Consider the following 23,133-nt stretch of genomic DNA (forward strand, 5'->3'; position numbering starts at 1 on the left):
TGAGACAAGCCTAGAACACAGAAAACAAAGGGGCATGATCTCCCTGATATATGACTGTTAACAAAGGGAGACAGAGAGACAGTAGAGACCAAGTCTGTGAATACTGTATATGTTCTTGATACATTGTATATTGCATATATGTCAACCTGACCTAGACAAGGGATAGAAAAACAGGTCGTAAGATATCATAAGAAATGTACACACTGCCCTACTATGTAACTGCACCCTCTTTGCACAACACCTTGTAAAAAAATTTATGTCCAATTAATAAAATAAATAAATAAATAAATAAATAAATAAATAAAAATTAAAAAAAAATTTTTAATTTTTTTTCTTATTTATTGTCAAAGTGATGTACAGAGAGGTTACTGTTTCATACATTAGGCATTGGATAGATTTCTTGTACTGTTTGTTACGTCTTCTGTCTTTCCCCCCTCCCCCCTCCCACTTTCCCTCTCTCCCATGTAAGAATTTCTTTTTTGAAAAGGGTGACACTAATCAAGATGTATTAGTAAACTGTTTTGTTACCTAGCACCTCCTTTGTACAACTAAAGGTCATAAAAACACACACACATACACATACACACAGATTAATGACTCTTCTCAATTTCTCTGCTAGGCTTGTGTTACAGTTCTTATGATGTGATCACTGTCGGAGCTGCCAAGACATCTGTGCTGTTCTTATGGTGCTTATGATGAAGATGGATATGTTTAGGGATGAAGTGGCTGATGGATAGTGATTTAAGATAAATTTCCACATGAAATCAAAGAATGAGTAATTGGATAGTTCAAGGATAAGTAAGATTTCAACTATAGACTTTAATCCTACCTACTCAGGAAGCTGACAGCGGAGCATTGTGTTTCAAAGCTAGTCTGGGCAGTAACTCCAGTTAACCACCAAAAGCCAGAAATGGAGCTGGCTGAAATGTTAGAGGCATATCCTTGAGTAAAAATGTTAAGGAGCCAGGTGCCAGTGGCTCATGTCTGTAATTCTAGCTACTCTGGAGACTGAGATCTGAGGATTATGGTTCAAAGCCAGCCTGAGCAGCAAAGTTTGTGAGACTCTTATCTCCAATTGCCACCAGAAAACCAGAAGTGGTACTGTGGTTCACGTGGTAGACCACTAGCCTTGAGTTGAATAGCTCAGGGACAGTACCCAGGCCCAGAGTTCAAGCCCCACTACTGACAAGAAACAACCCTGCCTCCCCCAGGAACATAGTTAAGGAACAGTGTCAAGTCCCTGAGTCTCAGTAACAGCATATACACAAAAAAAGACTTAAGTGTGTAGAATTGGAATGAAATAATATCAGGTGGTTCATGGAGCCACATGATCAAAGGCTGGATGTTTAGAGTATTCAGATTTGGGAGTTTGGAGTAGTATTCTAAGGAGCATGAGCTCATGCTGTAGATACTGAAGTGTAAAAGACTAGTTGGGAGAATATAGTGCTAATCCAGGTGTGAGATAATGAATAGCTGAGGGGGTACAGAACTCAGCAACTTGCTTTTAGAGAGTAAGATTCTGCTGTTGTCGAAGAGCAGAGTGCAGGTAAGGAAATCAGTAACTCTACTGCTTTAAAGAGTACAGAAATTTCTCATACCAACATGCCACCAGCCTTGCCTGGACCAACTGAAGTTTAATAGAAGCTTCCTGAACCCTAGTGCCTGAATATTGATTTGAGTTTCTATGATGTTCTCTATTGAGCAGGCAAATAGCAAAACTTTCATGGAATTTTTGATGTTACTTTTTTTGGAGGCTGAGGTTTGGAAAAAAGTAAATTTTAATAAGATTACTGTTCTTATATATAATAAACTTATATACACTGGAAAGCAAGATTATAGGAAACGTTAGCTTCTTTTTTGTTTGTGTTATATTAACCATTAATTTGGTATGTAATCTATTGCAATGGTAGCGCTTTGCATCTGAAGTAACGTTTTGGAAACTAATGAATAAGATTTGGTTTTTTTTTTTTACGGGCTGGGGATATAGCCTAGTGGCAAGAGTGCCTGCCTTGGATACACGAGGCCCTAGGTTCGATTCCCCAGCACCACATATACAGAAAACGGCCAGAAGCGGCGCTGTGGCTCAAGTGGCAGAGTGCTAGCCTTGAGCGGGAAGAAGCCAGGGATAGTGCTCAGGCCCTGAGTCCAAGGCCCAGGACTGGCCAAAAAAAAAAAAAAAAAAAAAAAAAGATTTGGTTTTTTGAGGGATAAAATGCTTCTTTAAAAATTGAAGATCTTCATACAGGCAGTGGATTCAGGTGACACTTAAACCATTTCTCCTTGTCATTGTTGTATAAATTATTTACTTTGGAAATGCTTTTATAACTTAGACTTGAAAAAATTTACAACGAAACATAATAATGTCATTATGGACATTATTTGCTCAACCAATCTGGCTGCCCTTAAGTACAAGGTATAAAGGATTTGGGGGCATTTTGTACACATTATTGAAAATGTTTGCCTTCCCAGATGTGTTGAGACAGTGCACTAAGTTCTCTTTATTTTAGCCTGGGATTTCTGAGAGAAGGGTGATCATGACAGGATGTTGATTATACCTCCTAATGTTTCTGTTCCTGGGCTTTGAAGATAAAGTCCAAATTTCTAACAGCTATGTGGAGAAAATGCTTCAGGGATTGAGGGGTAAAAATCAAATAAAAATGTGCTGAGCACCTACTGAATGTGTGATGACTGGGAAAAGTGTTAGGGTATTAGATGTGATCTCATTTAAGGAATTTACCAATGATTTTCCTTTTGTTTCTCTGTATATTGATTTTTATTTTAAAAACGATGTAACTAACAAAGTACACCCAAGGCTTTTAAAAAGTCTTGTTCCTCTTGCTCCAACTTTTGATATAATGGAAAGAGCAGATTCAGTAGGAAATGATTTTAACCTAAGGAACTTGGTCTATAGTTGATAAATTTGAATGTAAGGGCTTTTCCCCTTGGAATAACTTCTGTGTGTGTGTGTGTGTGTGTGTGTGTGTGTGTGTGTGTGTGTGTGTGTGTTGGGGGGGGGCAGGGATTCCTTGAGGCACTACCCCTGAGCTTTGTGTGGAAGGCTAGCATTTGGTCACTTGAACCACAGCTCTACTTCCAGCTTTTTGGTGGTTAATTGGAGATAAGAGTCTCACTGACTTTCCTGCCCAGGCTGGCTTTGAACTATGATCTTCAGATCTCAGCCTCCTGAGTAGCTAGGATTATAGGCATGAGCCCCTGGCACCTGGCTCTATAGTCTGTTTTTTTACGGAAAGATTTCATGGAGGAATCAGTGGCTGAATTGACTCTTGAATATTATTTATGGAAAGAATGTGGGAAGCTTAGTCTAGGAGAGATGATGAACAAGTACAGCATGAGCATGTCAGGAACTAATTAATTTCTTAGCAGATGATGGCTCTGCAGAAGTTGGCGGGGCTTAGAGAGGTCTGTTACTCTGTGCTCAGCAGTTTGTTCTAATGAAGGGCGTGACGCACAAGCAAAAGGATCCCATTTTGTTTTTATATTTGCCAAGCATATTTAGCTGTCCTTTCCATAATTATAGTCTAAATGTACAAGAATGGCAACCTTAAAGATTGCATGATGGGAATTATTTTAACAGCAAGAAGAATTGGGATGCTTCTCTGCTTTTGTCCGCTGAGTAGAGTGCTCTTAAGGGAGATATTGAGGAACGGTGCTAGTCCCCATGGTTTTGTGAGCTGTAGTGATGTCACCTGGTATATCTGAAAGGGACAAGAGTGACCTCTCTTGTAAGCTTCCTAATGAACTCTAGTAATTTGACAGCTGTTTGGGTTTTGTCCTCTTATCTTGTTACTGTTGTTATCAGCTTTAACTTGTATCTAAAGATACTTTCCTTTCTCTCTTGGTTCTGGTGACTAGAAATTAATGATTTCCTGGTCTGCAGGAAGGTTAAACGTTGGCAGACTAGTTGCAGGTTACATAAACACACTATTTGAAAGCCATCTCTTCCATCTTAGTTTTTGAATTTACCTTTAGCCTGCTTGGCTGGTGTTTTACCACTTTAAACCACACCTCCAGTCTGGCTTTTTTCTGCTTAATTTGAAGATGGAGTCTCTTGTACTTTTCTTTCTTTCCAGTCCTGGGCCTTGGACTCAGGGCCTGAGCACCATCCCTGGCTTCTTTTTGCTCAAGGCTAGCATTCTGCCACTTGAGCCACACCGCCACTTCTGGCCATTTTGTATATATGGGGAATTGAACCTAGGGCTTCATGTATAGGAGGCAAGCACTCTTTCCAGCACTCTTGCCACTAGGCCATATTCCAAGCCCCTCTTGTACTTTTCTGCCAGGGTTGGCTTTATACTGTGATCTCTCAGATCTCAGCTTTCTGAGAAACTAGGATTATAGTCTTGAACCAATGGCAACAGCTGTTTTGTGATTTTTTTTTTCCCCTTAACTTTTAAGAATGGAGAGGCCTGGGTAAAAGAAAGTTTGGTTGTGGAAATTGATGATCAGCCTGGTTCCTTGTAATATAATCTTCCTATAAGCCCTCAAATGCTAAGAAATGCTTTATATCAGTTGATTACTGGTGGACTCGGTTGTCTTTGTAATTTATAAGGTAGGTTGAACATGGATTAGATGTTGAAGAGGAGGAAGAGAAGGAATACGATTTGGAGTGGGTGAATGCTTATGGATTCTCTGAGGACTGTGATACTGGGGTTCAGGCTGAGTTTAATCACCTTCCTAGGAGAAAGGGTATCCTATGCGACAAATGCTGGTCCTGGGCCTTGAACTCAGGGCCTGAGAGCTACCCCTGAGCCTCTTTGTGCTGAAGGCTAGTGTTCTACCATTTGAACTACAGTGACACTTCTAATTTTTTTCTGAATATTTTATTGGAGATGAGTCTCATGGACTTTCCTTGCCCAGGCTGGCTTTGAATTGCAATCTTTAAATCTCAGCCTCTTGAGTAGCTAGGATTATATGTGTGAGCCACTGGCACCTGGCTAATTCAGTTTGCCATTTTAATAGAAATCCACAGTAATGTAGTTAAGGCTAATGTACTTCATTATTTAAAGTTGCTTATTGTTTAACAGACCATTCCCCAGAATTAATGCAGCAGTATTGTTTTGAAGAACCTTTTTTTTTTTTTTTGGTTGTGGGGCTTGAACTCTGGACCCGCTATTCCTGAGCTCCTCAGCACAAGGCTAGTGTTCTAGCACTTGAGCCACAGTGCCACTCCTGGTTTTCTGGGAGTTAAATTGGAGATGAGTCTCACGGACTTTCCTGCCGCAGCTGGCTTTGAACCATCACTAGGATTACAGGTGTGAACCATCACTGCCTGGCTATTTCCTTTTTAATAGAAGTAAAAATCCATATTGCCCAATCTGTTTGATAAGTTACTGTGGATGAAGACTTATGGTGGCTAGTTCTATATTGAATAAAATGTGTTTATGTATTCAGAATAAAGAATTGATTTTGTTTGTACTTGATTAAATTATACTAGATTGAAAGCTGTTACAAACTAGTTTAGAGTTTATGATTTTGTATTTTAAGGTGAAGGAATTAAACTAAATGGCTTGACTTCGAAAATATTTCTGTGATCATGGTTATGTTGGCTCAATGACGTTTGAAAATCTCTGAAATTGGTTCTTTCAGTTCATCAGCATAGTTTATTGAAATTAACCATAAAATACACAGAACTCTGCTGTAATTATCTGATTTAAAATAGAGATTTGTTTTGATCAATTCTCTGTAGCCAGGCTAAAAAGTGATTTTTTCCTTTAAAACATATAACAGTCAAAATAATCATATTTAATTATATAATTTCTGGATGACACAGGAAACTAGAAGAATATATCTGACTTCCAAAAAGACAAAATTCTTAGTTTAAATTTTTTTCTAGAGCTGCCATCAACATGTATTTAAGTAATCTTTACTTTTCCACCCACTATGTGCCACTTACATACTTTTTGATATGAACCTTTTCTCTTATCTGAATTCAACATCTACTGTATATTCCTTTTGAGTAAGAGAGAGTATAGTAAGTACAGTATATGTATTCATATTCTTATGTGGAGAAAATAGAAGATACATTCCAGTGCTTTTCTTGGGTGCTTTCCACACCCTCCACTAACATGCACAGCTTCTCATAGCAGTGGCTAATTCTGTGTAAGCAGAACTTATATCTGCAGTGTTAGCTTTAGTTTTTCTTTTTAGTGGTGCTATAAAATTAAGTTATGTAATCACTGTCATTTTTAGGTGTAAAGGTGATGCTTAGAGGTTTGTAGACTATAATAATGAAATATTCATCTGGTTCAGCATCGTCCGTGCACAATTTAAAGGGCAGTATCAAACAAAAACACTTCATCTCTTTGGAAAGACAAGATACATGCTCATGGAACACATAAACATATGGATGAAAAAAATGAAGTAACTGAGTAGTTATTACGTGATTTGGGAGCATATGCTATATGTGAAAAATAAACCTTAAATATGGGCTTATGAGTTTTTATGTAATAAAGTCAAGGCCACTTATATCAGTTATGGCTTGTCAAGTATTACTCCTCTGACATCAAAAGAAATGCTTCTCAAGTTTACTCATGACTCGTCACCCATTTTGAAAGTTTCAATAGAGTGATACTGCTGTATAGACATCAGTGATCCTGTGTGGGCATCTGCCATTAGACCTCTGTACACTCCATAATATTGTGACAGTTGTCCTCCACCCCCATCCTGAAAATAAATTAAAAAAATGCTCAGTATCTTGACATTTTGTCATTTATTTCTAATTTTAAAAATATACATGCATCTTACAGCAAACTGTAATGCTATTTAATATACTTTCTAAGCACCTTCTGTTACTTGTTCATCTGTAACCTGAATATAGGGCTATCATGATTATTTGACTTAGAGGAGCTCCCACCATTACTCTGCACAAAGGAGATGTTTAAGGACAAACATCAGGAGTATTCTGAGGGCCTGACCAATAGAAACGGTAACACCCATGTACTGAGGAGGACCGAGGAGCCCCAAATGCCTTAGACTGCATACCCAGGCACTCACTTTTTTTTTTTTGGCCAGTCCTGGGCCTTGGACTCAGGGCCTGAGCACTGTCCCTGGCTTCTTCCCGCTCAAGGCTAGCACTCTGCCACTTGAGCCACAGCGCCGCTTCTGGCCATTTTCTGTATATGTGGTGCTGGGGAATCGAACCTAGGGCCTCGTGTATCCGAGGCAGGCACTCTTGCCACTAGGCTATATCCCCAGCCCCAGGCACTCACTTTTGACATAGTCATGGCAGTCCTAGACACTTGGGAAGGAGAGAAAACCCTGTGCTGTGTTTCTCAGCACATTTGGGGATTTCTGCTAACGTGAAGAAGTTGGAAATTATCTCAGTAGAAAGAATATTGAAGGAAGGGATGGCCCAAATTATGGGCTGAATATCTTCCCACCTATCAAGGAGTTCAGATCCAATGCTCTGGTTTAAAATTCATGATAAAAAAATAGAACAAAATAAATGTCAGATATTCTCAAACTAGTCTCTCAATTATTTGATATCTGTATTCCTAATTCTATCTACAAATTAGGTTCTGTCTGGTGGACCATTAGTTTGGATTGCATGTCATTCAAATCTACATGTGATGATTCCTTATTAATTTTATGCAATCTCACTACTGTACATATATACTCATACATATCTATATATTGTTTAAAGATACTTTGACATCCAATAAAGCAGAAATGACTCCACTTTCTTTTTAAGATTAAGCTTCCTCAGTGAATCTTACTGTTGAAAAATACATGGTTATTCACTCAGAGATTTTCATCACTCGCGACACTAAACATATACAATATGGAACATTACATATACCACAAACTTGGCGGTTAGATACAAAAGCCATCAATTATAAAAGTTCATCATTCATTTAGATGGAATACTTAGAGTTTTTAGAACTTGTCACTAGAGGGATTTTTGCATGCCATACCTGATGCTTAGATGAATATTTGTTCACAAAATTAAAAACAAATGAGGTATGTCAAATGACCTGCTCTCCTATTACTTACAAATACATTATATCCCATTGCTGGTGGCTCATGCCTGTAATCCTAGCAACTCAGGAGGCTGATTATCTAAGGATCAAAATGGAAAGCCAGCCGGACCAGGTAACTTCTCCAGTTAACCTAGAAAGCCGAATTGGGGCTGTGGCTCAAAGTGGTAGGGTGCTAGCCTAGAGAAAAAAGAGCTAAAGAATAGTTGTCAGCCCTCACACCAAGTTCAAGCTTGAAGACCAACAAAGAAACAAAACACAAATACAAAAACATCATAGATGGAAAGATTTCTCCATTAAGGATGGATTAGGAGTTTCCTTCCTGCTAAGGCCCTTAGGGTATTTGAAACTAACATTGTAACTACAGACTCCTACATTCCCTAGAATCCAAGCAGATTACACACATACATCTTAAAATGTGTTTGTGCATAGGGACTGACTAGCCAAACTGAGTTTGGGTCTCTAGGTGGCTTTTCTGGTTCTAGTTCATCATATTTACATTTACACTAAAGGTTGAGTCATAGTCATAGTTTCTATGTGCATAACATCAAAGTAGGATATAACACCCCACACAGCTATATTCTTTCCGTTTTGTATTCCCACATGACTTTGAAGGGCTGACTATAGACAGAAGGATTTCTCACTTGAAAAATGTTCTTGTGGATTCTCATCAGTGTGCATCATTTGATTCTGTATAAGAGGAGTAGATCAGTTCACAGCTTTCACTCGGGCGACACTCACAGTTTCTCTCCTCTGTTTGTTCTTTGAGGGAGCCAACCCTCCATGATGACTGAAGGCTTTCCAGGAGCTGCAATGTTCATAGTCTTTCTTACCCGCGGATAGTCAGGCCTAAAGCCTCTCACAAAGATGGTTTCTGTCGGTGGTTTCTGTCTAGTATACATCCTCTGTTGTTATCGTCCGTAGATGAGTTGATTGACTGAAGACTTTCTCACACAGATGAGACTCTTGACTTCTCCCTCCAGGAGGATTGCTCTTACTTTCTAAGGTTACAGGGTGTACCAAAACCTTCACACACAGGTTGCATTTGTGTGGTTGCTCTCATTTCTCATCCTGGCAAAGTTTAAATGAGATACAGAATGATTTCACTCACTGATGACACACAATGTGTAATTTCTTAGGTGAAAAAGGCTGGAGCCCAAACCGAAAACTTTCTCACAGAACTGACACTAACTGGCCTTCTCTCTAGTGTGTATTCTCTCATGTCTGGCACGGTGAGATGACAGACTTCATGAAGGCTTTCCCACAGATGTGACATTCATAGAATTTCTCTCCTGTGTGTAATCTCTCATGTGTGGCACGGTGAGATGACGCAGCGAAGGCTTTCCCATAGGAGCGACACTCATAGGGCTTCTCTCCAGTGTGTATTCTCTCATGTGCAGCAAGAGAAGATTGCACAGTGAAGGTTTTCCCACAGGTGTGGCATTCATAGGGTTTCTCTCCAGTGTGTATTCTCTCATGTGTGGCACGGTTAGATAGCTGAGTGAAGGCTTTCCCACAGAAGTGACACTCATAGGGCTTCTCTCCAGTGTGTATTCTCTCATGTGTGGCACGAGAAGATTGCAGAGTAAAGGCTTTCCCACATGTGCGACATTCATAGGTTTTCTCTCCAGTGTGCACTGTGCTATGTACCTTAAGGTGACTTGGCCATTTGAAAGCTTTCCCACAGGTGTGACATTCATGCCCTTTCTCTTCAGTGTGGGTTCTGTTATGTGTCTTAAGGTCACTTGGTCTTTGGGAGGCTTCCCCACTGGGAGGACACACCTGTGCTTTCTCTCTGGCATGTGCTCCTTCCTGATTTCCAGGTTGAGATGGCTGAGTGACCACTTCTCACACAGAGAGGGGACCTTCATCTGCCCCTCCTCCAGTGGGCATGTCCCCCTGCTGCCGGAAGTGACTTGGCTGAATGGAGGGGGTAGTACACAGGTGGCTGTACTTAACTTCCTGTCTAGTGTCTCCTCCATCCTGACAACTGAGCTCACTGGGTTGACCCAGTACATGCCCCAGGTCACTATCCTCACACGCATTGACTCCACCGTGTGCAGTCGTATGGTAACTGGACTTTGAAGGAACAAAGGCTGTCCTACAAAAACTACAACCATGTGATTTCCCGCCAATGTGAGTTACATTGTGTTTACAGCATTTATTGCTCTCAACAAAGACTTTAGAACATAGACCACAGTTACACTGTCTGTTTTCCTTGAGAGACTTACTGCATTGTCTAATGTCTAAGGAATTCTTCATAATGCCATTGCCATTTAGTTGATCAATTTCTTTGTGTTCCAGGTGCTCAGGAGTATGTGAATTTCCATGGTGGTTCTCGCCCCGTGTAGGCTAACAGAGGAGATGTCTTCTGCATCCTTTAGCAAACTGTGTCAATGAAGAGCTGTGACTCTTTGTTTCTGTCGAGTCATTCCTGTCAAGTGAGTCTTGCAGATAAAGAGATTTCACTGACGGGGTCACGTGGATCTTACTGCTGACTTGTTGTATGTAAAGACGGCCATCTTTGCCGTGTGGAATGGAAATGCCGATGGACTCCAGCAGGCAGGAAACCTCTGACATCACATCTTTCCACAGCTTCCTCTGTGCTGCGTTCATCAGGTCCCACTCTTTGGGGGTGAAGTTCACAGTTACATCTTCAATGTTCAGAGGTTCCGGGGACGCCATCATTCAAAGCAGTGCTCCTCTAGGCTTTCACTCCCAGGCAGTCCCAGCGCTATGCTGAAAGAAGCATGGAGGGAGAAAGAAGCCCATGCTGTGCTTTTCTGAACCATGAAGTCATGTTGTGCTTTTCTGACCCTACTCACACACGATTAATAGCCTGGGACAAAAGTCACAGTGAAATTCTAGGCATGAATCGAAGTCTAAGAAATTGGTGGTGTTTACTTTCTTGAGGTCAACTGAAATAGAGAAGTCTTCATGGGGAAGAATAAATCTCTAAGAAATGCCTTTCACAGGGAAAACTCTGAGTACCCTTGCCCCAAGAAAACACTGTACACACAGATACAAAATACTCCAATTAGCAAGTTTTCTCAAACATGACCATTGGCACCCAGAGGAACCAGAGTTTACAACATAGGTTAGATGCAGAACAAAGCAGATCCCTGAAGTCCTTCAAGTTAAAAGGATTTCTGCATCTATAATGAGTTTCACTGATGGGAGAAGCATGTACATAGGCAGATGTATATGGAGAAAACCAGCTACTTACAAGGGCAAAGGTTTCTCTGAAAGTGCTGCACCTTTTGACTACCAATCCAGAGTGAATAAATTCCCTTCCTCAGGATGTTAGAGAAGAAATTTGAGGAAAATAATACTTAATTACAATTAACAAAAAAAAATTGATACCTATAATTGAAGTCAGGACTCTTTGGAAGGAAAATACTGCTAAGGGAATTTTCGGACCTACACGAGGAAAGAGTCGTGAATTTCCCTTAGGGTGGAGGTACAAAATGGAAGCAGCTTAATTAAGTCCCATTTGAGAGTCTTTTTTCTTTCTTCCTCCTAAGGAGAGATGGACACTAGTTTCCTTAAGTGGTAGGCTTTAAGATACCTCTATTCAGAAGCCTGTAATTCCAGGTTTATATTTTTATAGTCTGAGTAACCTGTTGGTAATTGCTGAACTTTCTGACAGCAATATCCAAAGCTTGGTTTGAGCTATAGTCTTTTCTTCTTAATAGTTTCCAATTAAGACAGAAATAACAAGCAAATCTTGAGACAAGTCTCTTTTTTGCTACTATTGTCATAATTTGAATAACAAACATAAAACAAGGGTTGGGGTTGGGGAATCCACAGAATTCCAGTAGCACTTATTCTAGAAAATGAGTCACATTCAGTTAAACAGCTGGTATGCTCTTTTAGATGTTTATGCTGTGTACTTGATAAAATTAGACAACCTCTGGGTCTTTGCCAGCTGCTGAGACCAGAATACCCACAGCAATGCCCAACTGGGAATGGATTTGCACATCTATTTTAAATAGACAATGTTAATGGGCAGAGCCTTATAAAGTGTTTTCTGAAGACTACACTTAATTTGTCTGAATTGTAAATTTTTGCACAGAACTTTTACATGAATGCTAATATCATACTCTTCTTTTACTGATAGATCTTACTATGTAGATTTATCTGTCTTACTTGTAATCCTCTGCCTCAGACTCTATAGAGTCCTGGAATTGCAGTTGCATACCACCATACCCAAATAAACTTAATTTCTATCTATAATAATACTGCAATTTTATATTCTTAGAACTAGTAGAGGGCTGGGAATATGGCCTAGTGGCAAGAGTGCTTGTCTCCTATACATGAAGCTCTGGGTTCCCAAGCACCACATATATAGAAAATGGCCAAAAGTGGCGCTGTGGCTCAAGTGGCAGAATGCTAGCCTTGAGCAAAAAGAAGCCAGGGACAGCGCTCAGGCCCTGAGTCCAAGGCCCAGGACTGGCAAAAAAAAAAAAAAAAAAAAAAAAAGAACTAGTAGAAAGTTATCCTTTGTAGATAGAAATTAGGCTTAAAAAAGTGAGTAGTTTCACTCAAGAATTCCTTTGCATCAAAATTTTTAGATAATGGGCTAGTAGATTAACTCAAGGGGTACAGTGCCTGCATAGCAAGCATGAGGCCCCAAGTTTAGACTTCAATTCCACAAAAACAACAGAATCTTGAGATACTAATACATCCAACATCAAAAGGCAGGTATCAGAAAGGGTAAATTTTCAGGTCTGATAGTACCTAAAAAAGGACGCTACAATGTGTGTTACTTATTTGGGCCAAATTTTAGTTTATTTATTTACACCAATAATGTGTTTAGTCTCAGTGGCTCCTTTAAATAGTTTGAGGCTCGCAGAGCTTTCAAGTAAACTGGTAAGTTAAGAAAACAGTCCCTGATGAGCTGAGCAATCTGTGCTGGGAATGCTAACAATTTATCTCAAAAGTAGGAACTAATTACAACATTGTATTTGACAACCCAAACAGCAAAAGGGAGAAGCTGGATTGAAATCCTGTCTTAAAAGTCATAAAGCAACCACTGGCTTTATAATTTGAAGGGTAGAAATGCCAGATATCTAGTAAATTATTCGGATCACAAATTACAATTGCAATAATATATATTATTTTATGTTTAAAGGTATTAACTTTAAGGTATTAATGCATTACAGTCCACTTACTTTAGTCTTTTTTTTTTTTGCCAGTCCTGGGGCTTGAACTCAGGGCCTGAGCACTGTCCCTGGCTTCTTTTTGCTCAAGGCTAGCACTCGGAGACTTGAGCCACAGCGCCACTTCTGGCTTTTTCTATATATGTGGTGCTGAGGAATCGAACCCAGGGCTTCATTTATACAAGACGAGCACTTTACCACTAGGCCATATTCCCAGCCCTAAAATTAAATATTATAAAGCCAGTCCTGGTGGCTTACACCTATAACTAGCTATTCAGGAGGCTGAGATCTGAGAATAGCTATTTAGAGCCAGCCTGGGAAGACAAGTCTGAGAGATGCAGCAAAAAGAAGTGGAGGTGTGGTTCAAGCAGACTGAAATGGGGAGTGGGTACTGACTACTCTTTTTCAAGAGCCTAGCTGTAAAAGGGATGAGAGTGGGGATGAGGGAAATAACTCCCATGCCCAAGTGGGCATCAGCAGTTAATGTTTATTAAATACAAAGTGCAAAGTGTGGCACACCAGCACTAGTAGCAGGTACAGTCAAGCAAAACTTGCCCGGGATCTTTCATCTATCAAGCAGGTAGGAATATAGCTCTTAAACACTATATGTTGCACATAGCAAAAATGATATGAATCAACAAGAATGAGGAAGAGGAAGACCCTGGGATTCAGAGCAACAGGGAGCATAAGTCTTTTCTCCAGGGTTGAAGATATATATGGATGAATTTCTGGGTAAGAAGACATGCTTACTGGTGTTAACTTTCTTCGGGAGAGGGAGCAGCCAAAAAGCAGAGCTGAAGTGGGAAAAATGCTTGTGAGCAGGGAAGATCTGGAATTGCCATTAAGGAAAGCAGAAGAGGAGGCCCAGAGAGAATTCTGCATGGGGGAAGGTTTTGAGGACCATACAACTCAATTTTTTCTCTAGTCAAAGATTGATCTGGGTTGGTGATACCTAAGGTAGAAGACAGAGGGATCCCCATTACTTCCTACTCTTAACTCTTGAGGCTACTGCAGAGGATCTACTGAGAGGCTCAGAGGATTTTCTCCAAGCACAGTGACTGTGTCCTATCCACAGCAGGCGTGAAACAGTGAAGTGCTTATGTGATAGCCATCAACTCACGCTGCTACTCAGGGAACTCATTCTGACCTTTAAATTATTTCAAGATTTGGAAAATCAGCACAACAGATGAAAATAGAAGAGGTTTGCTGTCTCTTTTAATTACCTTTAAACACTGATTGATTTCACAGCCAACACTTTCCAGATATGACTGTCGCTTAGCCACCCTCAACCTTGGTATAGATAGGAAACACAAGAGGTACTTTGTACCTTTTAGGTGCAGGTTAGTAATTTTAGATGTATGATTAGAGATTAAGATATTCTTTTCCCCCACTCCTCCCCCATCTGAAAAGGTGGAATATCTATAATTAGCAACATATAGCAAAGGCTTCCCATTCAATCTTGGCCTAAGAGTTCTTGGAACAATCCTAGACTTTTACAAGGTGGGACTTGAACTCCTAATCTTCCTCAGTCCCTAGACAACACACACAGATAGACACAGACACAGACAGACACAGACACACACAGACACACACAGACACACACAGACACACACACACCCCGCTAATGTTAATTGACACATGTTAATTATGTTAATATATGATGACATAATATAATGTTAACTAATGTTAATTAACATGTATAATGTTAATTATATAATCTAGAAGGGATTATTATGAAATGAGAATGTATGTAAAGTGTTTAATGAGTGTCAACAAAACAACTGAAGCTCAATAAGTGCTGGCTCTACTTGTTACTTCTGTTTTTGGATGCTAGAACTGTATTTTAGAACTTAAAGCATACAGACTATGCTTTTTTAATAATACAAAGAAGCCAGGCACGGGTGGCTCACATCTGTAATTCTAGTTACTCAGGAAGCTGAGATTTGAGGATCGCGATTTGATACCAGCCGTCAGGAAAGTCCATGAAACTCTTTTACCTCCAATGAACCACAAAAAGCAGGAAGTGGAGCTGTGGCTCAAGTAGTAGAGTGCTAGCCCAGAGATTGGCTGGGCTAAGTTATTACTTTGATCTTTAGTATATTTCTCTTTTCCTTCTTTTTTGTGTGGATGGTAAAAGGGAGAGATTCTAAGACTCTATATATGGTAGGCAACAAGCACTCTACCAATGAGGAATAATCCTAGCCCTAAGTGCATTTCTTATATCTGGAAAAATATATGAATGAAAAATTTAACCATACCTTCAAAGACACCTGTCATTTTGCAGATATGAGCAAATGTAGTTCTGGTTGCCCAGGTATATACCACATCCATCAAGTGAGGTTCAAATGACTTTACATAACTTTCCTCATCAATTTCCAATTTGGCTTCAGCTGAAACTTTTGCAATTCTTTTAGCACATTCATTTAAAAGACAAAAGACATAGTTAAAATTCCTTACTTATGAATGCCCATGTAGCTTTTATTTTGTAGGTTTCCAAAGCTAGTTTTCTACAAAGTCCCTGTTTCATCTTAGATATTATGGTGTCATTTGGATATTCTTTTCTAAGTAGGCAGCACAGTGCTTGCACTGTTAAATATTAAACTAAGTTTTTGAAAGTCATATTGGCTGAGAAAAATAAAAGCATGAATTTAGGTTATATCTACTTAAAAAAATAGAAATCTTCATTAAAAGTATTCAAGAATAGCATTTAACTTATCTTCAGCTCTCTCACTAAAAATAACAAAGAATAAAACATAGAGAAAAAATCCTACAGTAAAATATTTCTTCACTAATTCATGAAAATAAATGAATATTTACTTTTCTCAAATTTTAGTAATACTAAAGGGATATGAACCGTTAACACTGATTCATTTTTCTTCCTCTGGTGTAAGGCCTTACTTAGCCCATCTTTCCATTTTCTTGTTTACTGCTGAAAAAGGCAGACCAAAATCAGTTCATTCACAGGAAAGACAGGAATTTTATTTCTGTTAGGATTTACATACGATCTAATAAAACTGATTTTTAAAACTTTATTGCAAACAAACGCCATCAAAATTGCACTCAAGAATTCACGAAGAAGAAAAAAATCCTAATATTCACATGATAGTTCAAAAGACCAACGAACAGGCAAGGCAACCCTGAGCAAGGCATCTCGTCTCCGACTTCGTAATGCAGAACTACAGTAAAAGAAAAAGCCTGTTACTGACACAAAAGTAGACACATGGGCCAGGGGAACAAAGCCGAAATATGCCCACACTCCCAGTCATTGGATTATTCACACAGGGGCAAAAAACATACCGTTTAAGACAGCCTAGTCAACCAATGAGAAAACTATGTTCATATGCAGAAGACTGAAACTAGACTCCTATCTCTCACCCTGTGCAAAATCAATTCAAAGTGGATCAAACACCTTAATGACCTTGCACTTTGAAGCTACTAGAGGAAAACAGGTAAACCATTTCTCGGTAAGGTACAGGCAATTTCTCACTGACTAGAATTGATAGCTCAGAAAAATATTACGACCTGACAAATGGCACTACATTAAATTAAAAATAAAATTTTTGCACAGCAAAGGAAACAACTAACAAAATGAAGAGACAGCCTGCAGAATGGGAGAAATCTTTCTTTGCAAGCTACTTGTGGGGTGGGAGATTAATATCTAGAATATATAAAGAGCTCAAATAATTGAAGAATAAAATATAGGGCAAATGAACAGACAATTCCCAAAGGAAAACATGTACAACATCCTTATCCAATAGGATAAAATGGATTAAAAACATGTGGCACATATACAAAATGGAATATTATCATGAAACTGGATGTCATCATGTTAAACAAAATAAATCAGACAAATATTGCATGTTTTCTTTCATACACAAAATCTAGAATAACAAAAACATAATAATGGGAAGAGGTGGATCACTTGGAGGAACAAGAGAGACTAGAATGGAGGATATATAGATGAATATGACCAAAGTACAGTATACGCATTTATGAGAACATAGTAAAACTCACTTTGGATTAATATACATTAACTAAAATCAGAAGAGAAAAACCGCTGCAAACTAGAATGTAAAAATGTACAAGAAAGTTAAACTAAATCTAGTCTATAGGATGCCATTTCTAATTTTTTTTTTTTGGCCAGTCCTAGGCCTTGAACTCGGGGCCTGAGCACTGTCCCTGGCTTCTTTTTGCTCACTCTGCCACTTGAGCCACAGCGCCACTTCTGGCCATTTTCTGTATATGTGGTGCTGGGGAATCGAACCCAGGGCCTCATGTATACAAGGCAAGCACTCTTGCCACTAGGCCATATCCCCAGCCTCAGGATGCCATTTCTAAATACTAAAGAAAATGATACAAGTAATAAATTGTCAGGTAGTCTATCGATATTATTTGGTTTTAACGCGACACTCAACGGACTCCACACAAGTCATTGCAATAATGAAGAAGTTTTAATTACTAAAATGAAGATCAAAGGAAATAGTGATAAAACAGCATTAAATGAAAGGCTGAAGGTAAGGGTACCATGGTAGAGCACTTGCTTCAGGAAATACAGTTTCAAGTTCAATGTCAATATCAATACAAACTTTTAAAAATTAAAGTAACATTAAATGACATGACTCACATCACTTGTAGTTTTCTCTATAGGATGATAATTAAACTGTACTATAATTAGACTGTCAAAACATTTATTTTGTACTGTACTATCTTACCTGCCTTTGACAAAGTGGTCCAGCTAATTGTTTAGTTAATTTGAGCATCTCACTAGACTATAAAAAAAGGGAAGTTAGATATAAAAATCCAAGTTTAATTACAGTTGTATACTAATTGCTTGTTTAAATGAAGGAAGGCTTCTATGATACCTTTTCATGTCTAATCTCAAGATATGAGTTATTAGCATTTTGAGTTTCTAATCAAGTTTAATATAAGAAAAATCATTTTCATCCTCAATTACATTCAGAAGAAAATATTACACTGCTAAATCTGCAAAGTGTGCTCATGAGCTACCTTTTTGCCTATCAATGAAAATGAGATCAGATATTAAAATAAGATACATCAACATGATGAACGACTTAAGTCTGAAACAACTTTAGTTTCTAAAAAATTCTAGATTAGTACAAATCAAATATTTGGAATAAAGAACATTAAAAATAATACCCCTAGCCAGGTGCTGGTGGCTCATGTCTTTTATCCTAGCTACTAGGAAGGCTGAAATCTGAGAATGCCAGGCTGGTAGCTACCATTGAACCCAAAGCCTATAGATTTTTGGGGGAGGGGTTTATAAGAATAATTTATTAACAGAAGATAACAAAGGATCTAGAGGACATTCATACATATGAACGTTGTTAGGATTAGATGCCCTTCAAAGGTGCTTTGAATACACTCATTGGCTTTGGTCACATGTGTTCCAAATCATTTTTATTTCACTTTGAATATATTTACCTACTACTCCAGATAAGTTTAACCCATATGGAATGTTTTCACCTCTTCATTTCAACATGCAAATATTTTGCCAAGCTCTTTGTAAAGCACAAATATTTTCATTAGGCTGCCAGCTGAGAGTAGAAACAGCCTATAAGTACATATCTTATGCACTTAAGATAATCCCATTCAGTATTCCATGTGACCTCCCACGGATGATCCAATTGCAGGATTTTGCATTCTGAAGTCCTGGCTGTGGGACAGAAGGAAGAAAACGTGTTTGCAAGCAGCTGATGGCACTAGAAATATATTGGTATTAGAACTAGGGAAGTGCAAGGGAATATCAAAATCGAGAGACAAAAGATAAAAAGACAAAGGACTCCAAAAGCAATACTTGCAAAACCATTTGGTGTAAACCAACTGAACAACTCATGGTGGGGAGAGGGAAAGCGGGGAGGGGGAAGGGGGATGAAGGAGGAGGTAACAAACAGTACAAGAAATGTACCGGTAGCTTAACATTTAACTGTAACCCCTCTCTATATCATTTAGAAAATAAATAAGTAATCTAAAAAATAAAAAAAGAGGGAAGAAAAATGCTGCCAGGAAAGGAAAGTGACCTGGATCTTGACGGCTGGCCATTCCTGTAGATTTTTGTCTCCTGAATAGCAAGATTACAGCTCAAGCCACTGTTACCCTGCTTTTAAATTACTGTTGGCATTATTTTAAAATGTGGTGGGGTGCTGGTGGCTCACACCTGTAATCCTAGCTACTCAGGAGGCTGAGATCTGAGGATTGTGGCTCAAAGCCAGCCCAGGAAGGAATGTCTGTGAAACTCTTATCTCCAATTAACCACCAGAAAACCAGAAGTGGTGCTGTGACTCAAGTGGTAGAGCACTAGCCTCAATCTGAAGAGCTCAGGGACAGCGCCCACACCCAGAGTTCAAAGACTCAGAACTGAGGAAAATAAATAAAATCAGATAACCATAACTCTTATTAGAAGGAAAGTGTCCTTGTCTTAATCTCTTAATTTTCCTCACTCCATCCACAACCAATAAAGCCTTAAATTCGAAAAACTGAAAACATATATTACTTTTTAATAATTAATGCTGGTTTTAGAAATGCACACTAAAACTGTATTCACTACTTGACTTATGTAACTGTAACCCTCTGTTTATCACTTTTATAACAACAATGACAAAAAAAATTTAGGGCCGAGAATGTGGCTTAGCAGTAGAGTTACTTGCCTTGCATGCAGGAAGCCCTGGATTGATTCCTCAGTACCACAGAAACAGAAAAAGCCAGAAGTGGCACTGTGGCTCAAGTGGTAGAGTGCTAGCCTTGAGTGAAAGAAGCTCAAGGACAGTGCCCAGCCCCTGAGTTCAAGCCTCAGAACTGGCAAAAAAATTACATTCTGTTAGGGCTGACCTGAGTAACTGGAGTAACTAAATATAAGTTTTAGTGTTAAAATTGTAACAGCTTCTAAACCCTGGTGATGACTCCATGCTAGAGGGCTGCACCCCCACCCATGAGACTAGTTTCTTGTAGTTTGACATTTAAAAATATAGGGAGCACTTGTTCCCCTCTGTACCTAGGTAGCAACCATGGTAACGAACAGTAAAAAATGATCATAATCATAGACTATATAAATAACCATAATAGTGGTAGAAATGCCATGGTAACTGTCAGGTTGGTTTACTTATGACTGAGTACTGGATTGTTTTAGCCTGCTCAAGCTTGCTTGGTGGTAATGGGAAAACATGGTCGCAATTATTCAGATAAAGTTGGTACTAGGTCAGCCTGACTGCAATATTCTGCTTCTGTAAATGGCTTGCTTAACTCATTTGTGACTTGCTCTACCCCCTGTACTAACCCCCTGCATCAGTGCTACATGACCACCTATTGTCAATTCCTGCTATTGAGGCCAGTTCCTGATATCAAAGCCAAAATAGATAACTGAAAGGGTAGATAGCCAATAGAAATAGGACAAGACTTGCTTGCTAAATGCCATCCAATCAAGTATCTGCCAAGTTGGAAATACCCTGCCCCTGTTGTAATCACAATAAAAACCCTGCCTATCTGAGGGTCGGGACTCAATCCAGATCCACTGCGTCGGTGACAGTTGGGAGTCCAGGCTCAAGCTTGCAATAAAGACTCTCGTGCGTTTGCATTGGTATTGGCTCCTTGGTGGTCTTTGGGGACCAGAAATCTAGGCATAACAATTCAAAAAAGAAACACACTTTAAATTAGTATTTTTATGTGTTTCATCTAAAACTTCAGTGTTAGATTTCTTTACCAGACAAACACTCTACTGCTGAGGTACATCCTTAGCCCAGCTATTTTTGGATTCCTCTAGAGCTATTAATAATGAACTAATCATTTACATGAAAAAGTTACTATTAAACCTTCAAGAGTTACTGTCTCTGCTTCAAACCTTATGCACGAAAACTAAGATTGCAATTTCTAATAGGATCAGTTTGGTTCAAAGTTACGTCTATTAATGGGGTGTGTTTAATGTAATCTCACCATCTCCCTTCATTTTCATTACATTTTCCTAATTTTACTTTCAGAAGTCTTTTTTCTTTCTAGGACAATGTGACTGGGCTAGATAAAAAAAAATCCAACAACAACAGGGCTGGGAATGTGGCCTGGGGTAAAGTGCTCACCTAGTATACGTGCAGCCCTGGGTTAGATTCCTTAGCACCACATATGTAGAAAAAGCTGGAAGTGGTGTTGTGGCTCAAGTGGTAGAGTGCTAGCCTTGAGCAAAAAGAAGTCAAGGAGAGTGCTCAGGCCCTGAGTTCAAGCCCCAGGACTAGCAAAAAGAAATAGTAGCCAAACAAACAAACAAACAAACAACCAAGTTTGGGATGGGAATATGGCCTAGTGGTAGAGTGCTTGCCTCGTATAAAAGATAGCCCATACAAAGAGAAAAAGTAGCAAATAACAAACTGTCCCTGAGAAAAAAAAAAGAGATGTTAGAATTCAGAGTTTAAATTGTCTATTTAAAAAGTTGCCCCAAATTATTTTAAATTTGTTCAGTTTTACTTAAAAATCTGACTTCAATTTGTATTGCAGAGCTGAGCATGGTCGTGTGTGCCTGTACTCTCACCGACCCAGAAGGCTGAGACAAGAGTCATTGGAGCCCAATCTTAAGAGTTTGGGGCTCTAGCCTGGGCAATACAGTAAGAGCTTTTCTTTTAAAAAAATGAATAAACAAAGTCTGAAGACAGTGGCTCATGCCCATAAATCTAGCTACTCAGGAGGCAGTGGACAGGATCACAATTCCAGACAAGCATCCTAAAAAAAATCTTGTGAGGCCATCTCAACCAAAAGCTGAGTATGGTGGTACCCAACTGTCATCCCAGTTAGGCAGGAAATATAAATAGGAGGATTGCTGTCTGGATTAGCCTGAGCATAAATGCAAGAATCTATTTGAAAATAACAAAGTATAAAGGTCTAGATTCAAATGGTAGAGCACCTGTGCCAAACCCTAGTATCACAACAAGAAAAAATTAAAAAAAATTACAGTATATCCTGTATCAACTACTATATTACATTCTACTACAAACTCTAGTATCTTGATCTTCAAGCAGTTGTTACCTGTACTAAATGTAGAGTTGTGACCTATAATCTTCCTTTTGTTTTTAATGCTTATTCTAGTGAGTTTCTAGTATTGAGAACTCAAACAAAAATCACCTATCTAGATCCTGCAACTTTGATCATTACCCCCTGATTATTTTCTCCTGACTATTGTCACAGGTAGTTGTGATAAAGGGTAGCAGTCAGGTAACCTTTAAAAAATTTATTTTTAATTAGTTCATTTTTTAATTAGTTTATTTTTGGTACTGGGAATTGAACTCAGAGCCTTGCACTCTGGCTCAGCTTTCTTGGTATGGACAGTGCTGTACTATCTGAGCTACTACCAATCTGATATTCTGTTAGTTAATTGGAGATGGAGTCTCTCAGACTTCTCTGCTCTGGCTGGCTTTAAAACCTGATCTTCTAGTTCTCTGCCTCCTGAGTTATGACAATTACAGGTATGAGGCCCTGGTTCTAACCTACCCTGAATAAAGCTACATAGTCATTGCAGCTGTAGCTGAGGTTTCCTTAGAAACAGAGCTCCTATTCAACATATTCATTTAACAAAACTAATATACAAATTATGCCTTGGAAGGAACAGTCCACTGTGTTTTATTATGTCATAGTCATTCAAACATACAACCTGGAGGTTGTATAAGACTTGGGACTTGAACTCAGTTTCTGACAGCTTTGCTCGCTGGCCAGCACTCTACCACTTGAGCCATACCTCCAACCCTGGGGTCATTTTTATCTACAGAGGGGAGTTTCACATTGTTTTCAGTACTGAGAATGTAATTCTTATCTAAAAAAGTTCCATTCTTCCCCCAAATAAAAAAGTTTTCCTACCAAGTTTCAAGTCTCACTTCATTTATAAAGCCTACTTTATTAAAAGCTGTAGGCATAGAAAGAACACATCTTTGATGTTTATATGTCTTTGAAGAAGCACAAATTTGCTCCCTGTCCTTAAGCTGCGA

The 23,133-nt window shown here is 38.9% G+C and overlaps 1 long non-coding RNA gene across 1 annotated transcript; it reads left to right on the forward strand.

The window, feature by feature from the left end:
* Nucleotides 1-631: 631 nt before the first annotated feature.
* LOC125367538 lies at nt 632-22,585 on the forward strand. The gene is made up of 3 exons (XR_007214105.1): nt 632-642; nt 1,049-1,056; nt 22,360-22,585. It is a non-coding gene; the product is annotated as an uncharacterized LOC125367538 (long non-coding RNA).
* The last annotated feature ends 548 nt before the right edge of the window (nt 22,586-23,133 follow it).

This window comes from Perognathus longimembris, chromosome 19 (assembly GCF_023159225.1).
Source record: "Perognathus longimembris pacificus isolate PPM17 chromosome 19, ASM2315922v1, whole genome shotgun sequence".
In the NCBI taxonomy this organism is placed as follows: domain Eukaryota; kingdom Metazoa; phylum Chordata; class Mammalia; order Rodentia; family Heteromyidae; genus Perognathus; species Perognathus longimembris.